Genomic DNA, 6,000 nt, shown 5'->3' on the forward strand with positions numbered 1-6,000 from the left:
TTTGGACTTTTGGACATTACAAATGAAGTCAAATTGAAAACATTATTGGTGTTGTTGAATTAGGTTTTCATAATAGCAAGCTAGGACTGATGGTTTGGTTATCTAAACTAGCAAGTATGTTGGTTTGTTACCAAGGCAACTACTGTAGCTATCTAGTTAACTTGCTAGCTACTTCAATGGATGTTGAACACATTTCTACCGGCAAATGTGTTAAATTATAGCCATGGTATAAAAGGGATAATCAACTCAGGGCTTTATGGTTCTCTGGAAAATAATGCAAGTCCATGGAAGGTCAGTTCCACAGTGTTCATTATTTACCATAGAACTCATAGTCCCTCGTTGATTATCCCTTACATCACTTTATGAGCTGGATTTGCCTTTCTTTGCAACAGTGGAAGCTGCTGAGGAGACGATGGCTCATAATAATGGTTGGAATGGAGTCAATGGAGTGGGTTCAAACACATCAAAGATGTTTCCATGTGGTTGATACCACTCAATTGACTTCATTCTAGACATTATTATGAGTTGTCTTCCCCTCAGCAGCCTCCACTGCTTTGCAATTAGTTTGTTCGTTTTCAGTTGTTAGCATTTAGCTAACAGCGTCTATGTGAATTTGTTATCAGATTGTGCTAATTTGTTAGCATTCTGGTAATAGAGTGCAATAGGTTTTTCTTGTGTTTTTAGCACCCCCTCATGTGCTATGCCGGTAATACTGTAAATCCCAGTATGAGAGAAGGATGGTATGACAATATGAAAATCTGGATACCGCCCAACCCTACCTACCACAACTACCACGCCTACATACCTCATCTACCAAACCTACCTACCACAACTACCTACCACAACTACCACACCTACCTATCACAACTACCACATCTACCTACCACAACTACTATAACTACCACACCTACCTACACACCTACCTACCACATCTACCTACCACGCCTACCTACTACAACTACCACACCTACCAACCACAACTACCACACCTACCTACTACAACTACCACACCTATCTATCACAACTACCACATCTACCTACCACAACTACCACGCCTACGTACCACATCTACCAAACCTACCTACCACAACTATCACGCCTACCTACCACAACTGCCACACCTACCTACTATTGTGTTAAATATACTATGGTGTTAAATGCTGAGCTGTAGTCGATAAACAGCATTCTTACATAGGTATTCCTCTTGTCCAGATGGGTTAGGGCAGTGTGCAGTGTGATTGCGATTGCCTACCACAACTACCACACCTACCTACCACACCTACCTACCACTACTACCACACCTGCCTACCACAACTACCACCCAATGTACCACAACTACCCCACCTATCTACCAAAACTACCATACCTACCTACCACAACTACTACACCAACCTACCACAACTACCACATCGACCATCACCACAACTATCACATCTACAGTCACCACAACTAAAAAACCTACCATCAACAAACCCACCTAACACAACTACCACATATACCTACCACAACTACCACAACTACCTACCACAACTACCACACTTGCCTAGCACAACTACCACACTTACCTAACACAACTATCACAACCACCTACTACAACTACCACATATACCTACCACAACTACCACAACTACCTACCACAACTATCACACTTACCTAGCACAACTACCACACTTACCTAGCACAACTACCACAACTACCACATCTACCTACCACAACTTCCACGCCTACCTACTACAACTACCACACCTACCTATCACAACTACCACATCTACCTACCACAACTACTATGCCTACGTACCACATCTACCAAACCTACCTACCACAACTACCATGCCTACGTACCACATCTACCAAACCTACCTACTACAACTACCACACCTACCAACCACAACTACCACACCTACCTACTACAACTACCACACCTACCTACCCCAACTACCACACCTACCTACCACAACTACCACCCAATGTACCACAACTACCCCACCTACCTACCAAAACTACCATACCTACCTACCACACCTACTACACCAACCTACCACAACTACCACATCTACCATCACCACAACTAAAACACCTACCATCAACAAACCAGGGATGTTCTCTGTTTAGTGAGTCCTCCAGATCAGAGGCAGTAGGGATGACCAGGGATGTTCTCTGTTTAGTGAGTCCTCCAGATCAGAGGCAGTAGGGATGACCAGGGATGTTCTCTGTTTAGTGAGTCCGCCAGATCAGAGGCAGTAGGGGTGACCAGGGATGTTCTCTGTTTAGTGAGTCCTCCAGATCAGAGGCAGTAAGGGTGACCAGGGATGTTCTCTGTTTAGTGAGTCCACCAGATCAGAGGCAGTAGGGGTGACCAGGGATGTTCTCTGTTTAGTGAGTCCTCCAGATCAGAGGCAGTAGGGGTGACCAGGGATGTTCTCTGTTTAGTGAGTCCACCAGATCAGAGGCAGTAGGGGTGACCAGGGATGTTCTCTGTTTAGTGAGTCCTCCAGATCAGAGGCAGTAGGGATGACCAGGGATGTTCTCTGTTCAGTGAGTCCTCCAGATCAGAGGCAGTAGGGATGACCAGGGATGTTCTCTGTTTAGTGAGTCCTCCAGATCAGAGGCAGTAGGGGTGACCAGGGATGTTCTCTGTTTAGTGAGTCCTCCAGATCAGAGGCAGTAGGGATGACCAGGGATGTTCTCTGTTTAGTGAGTCCTCCAGATCAGAGGCAGTAGGGGTGACCAGGGATGTTCTCTGTTTAGTGAGTCCTCCAGATCAGAGGCAGTAGGGGTGACCAGGGATGTTCTCTGTTTAGTGAGTCCTCCAGATCAGAGGCAGTAGGGGTGACCAGGGATGTTCTCTGTTTAGTGAGTCCTCCAGATCAGAGGCAGTAGGGGTGACCAGGGATGTTCTCTGTTTAGTGAGTCCTCCAGATCAGAGGCAGTAGGGGTGACCAGGGATGTTCTCTGTTTAGTGAGTCCTCCAGATTAGAGGCAGTAGGGATGACCAGGGATGTTCTCTGTTTAGTGAGTCCTCCAGATCAGAGGCAGTAGGGGTGACCAGGGATGTTCTCTGTTTAGTGAGTCCACCAGATCAGAGGCAGTAAGGGTGACCAGGGATGTTCTCTGTTTAGTGAGTCCACCAGATCAGAGGCAGTAGGGGTGACCAGGGATGTTCTCTGTTTAGTGAGTCCTCCAGATCAGAGGCAGTAGGGGTGACCAGGGATGCTCTCTGTTTAGTGAGTCCACCAGATCAGAGGCAGTAGGGGTGACCAGGGATGTTCTCTGTTTAGTGAGTCCTCCAGATCAGAGGCAGTAGGGATGACCAGGGATGTTCTCTGTTCAGTGAGTCCTCCAGATCAGAGGCAGTAGGGATGACCAGGGATGTTCTCTGTTTAGTGAGTCCTCCAGATCAGAGGCAGTAGGGGTGACCAGGGATGTTCTCTGTTTAGTGAGTCCTCCAGATCAGAGGCAGTAGGGATGACCAGGGATGTTCTCTGTTTAGTGAGTCCTCCAGATCAGAGGCAGTAGGGGTGACCAGGGATGTTCTCTGTTTAGTGAGTCCTCCAGATCAGAGGCAGTAGGGGTGACCAGGGATGTTCTCTGTTTAGTGAGTCCTCCAGATCAGAGGCAGTAGGGGTGACCAGGGATGTTCTCTGTTTAGTGAGTCCTCCAGATCAGAGGCAGTAGGGGTGACCAGGGATGTTCTCTGTTTAGTGAGTCCTCCAGATCAGAGGCAGTAGGGGTGACCAGGGATGTTCTCTGTTTAGTGAGTCCTCCAGATTAGAGGCAGTAGGGATGACCAGGGATGTTCTCTGTTTAGTGAGTCCTCCAGATCAGAGGCAGTAGGGGTGACCAGGGATGTTCTCTGTTTAGTGAGTCCTCCAGATCAGAGGCAGTAGGGGTGACCAGGGATGTTCTCTGTTTAGTGAGTCCACCAGATCAGAGGCAGTAGAGATGACCAGGGATGTTCTCTGTTTAGTGAGTCCTCCAGATCAGAGGCAGTAGGGGTGACCAGGGATGTTCTCTTGATAAGTGTGTGAATTTGAATATTTTCCTGTCCTACTAAGCATTCAAAATATAACGAGTATTTTTTGGATGTTTAGGGAAAATGTATGGAGTAAAAAGTACATTATTTTCTTCAGGAATGTAGTGAAGTAAAAGTAAAAGTTGTCAGAAATATAAATAGTAAAGTACAGATACCACAAAAAAGTACTTAAGTAGTACTTGAAAGTATTTTACTTTCCCCCTTTCTCTGTTTCTCATCTCTCTGGTAAGAAGAGGGGCGGGGGCGTATGATTTGATTTTGATATCTCTCGTCCTCATTTTTCATCTCTGTTTTTCATCTCTCTGGTAAGAAGAGGGGCGGGGGCGTATGATTTGATTTGATATCTCTCGTCCTCATTTTTCATCTCTGTTTCTCATCTCTCTGGTAAGAAGAGGGGCGGGGGCGTATGATTTGATTTGATATCTCTCGTCCTCATTTTTCATCTCTGTTTCTCATCTCTCTGGTAAGAAGAGGGGCGGGGGCGTATGATTTGATTTTGATATCTCTCGTCCTCATTTTTCATCTCTGTTTCTGAGCATGTGCTTTGCAGAAGTTTATTTTTCAGATTGGTGAAAAACACCATGGCATTTCGTATCTAGGATTTTTCGATCACAGCTTTGCTTTCAATATTTTGGAGAAATGTAATGCCACAGAATGATTGTAATACAATATGCCATGTCACTGGAAGATGTAATGCTCTTTTAAACAGCTGCAGTATTCTTCACCCTTCCTCATGTCCTCCTCCACTCTGGTTTCTGGAACACTTCCTCATGTCCTCCTCCACTCTGGTTTCTGGAACACTTCCTCATGTCCTCCTCCACTCTGGTTTCTGGAACACTTCCTCATGTCCTCCTCCACTCTGGTTTCTGGAACACTTCCTCATGTCCTCCTCCACTCTGGTTTCTGGAACACTTCCTCATGTCCTCCTCCACTCTGGTTTCTGGAACACTTCCTCATGTCCTCCTCCACTCTGGTTTCTGGAACACTTCCTCATGTCCTCCTCCACTCTGGTTTCTGGAACACTTCCTCATGTCCTCCTCCACTCTGGTTTCTGGAACACTTCCTCATGTCCTCCTCCACTCTGGTTTCTGGAACACTTCCTCATGTCCTCCTCCACTCTGGTTTCTGGAACACTTCCTCATGTCCTCCTCCACTCTGGTTTTGGTTTCTGGAACACTTCCTCCCTCACCACCAGGCAACTGGACTTGTTTTGGATGGAGTGAACCACAGAGTGAACATCAGAGTGGCCATCAGAGTGAACATCAGAGTCAACTGCAGACTGAACCGCAGAGTGAACATCAGAGTGACCATCAGAGTGAACTGCAGACCTAACGGCAGAGTGAACATCAGAGTGACCATCAGAGTGAACCTCACAGTGAACCGCAGAGTGAACATCAGAGTGAACATCAGAGTGAACTGCAGAGTGAACCGCAGAGTGAAAATCAGAGTGAACATCAGAGTGAACTGCAGACTGACCATCAGAGTGAACATCAGAGTGACCATCAGAGAAAACATCAGAGTGACCATCAGAGTGAACATCAGAGTGAACATCAGAGTGACCATCAGAGTGAACATCAGAGTGACCATCAGAGTGAACATCAGAGTGAACATCAGAGTGACCATCAGAGTGACCATCAGAGTGACCATCAGAGTGACCATCAGAGTGAACATCAGAGTGAACCGCAGAGTGAACATCAGAGTGACCATCAGAGTGACCATCAGAGTGAACATCAGAGTGACCGTCAGAGTGAACGGCAGAGTGACCATCAGAGTGAACCGCACAGTGAACCGCAGAGTGAACATCAGAGTGAACTGAAGAGTGAACCGCAGAGTGAAAATCAGAGTGAACATCAGAGTGAACTGCAGACTGAACGGCAGAGTGAACATCAGAGTGACCATCAGAGTGAACCGCAGAGTGAACATCAGAGTGAACAGCAGAGTGAACCGCAGAGTGAAAATCAGAGTGA

This window comes from Oncorhynchus clarkii, chromosome 6, assembly GCF_045791955.1.
Source record: "Oncorhynchus clarkii lewisi isolate Uvic-CL-2024 chromosome 6, UVic_Ocla_1.0, whole genome shotgun sequence".
NCBI lineage: Eukaryota > Metazoa > Chordata > Actinopteri > Salmoniformes > Salmonidae > Oncorhynchus > Oncorhynchus clarkii.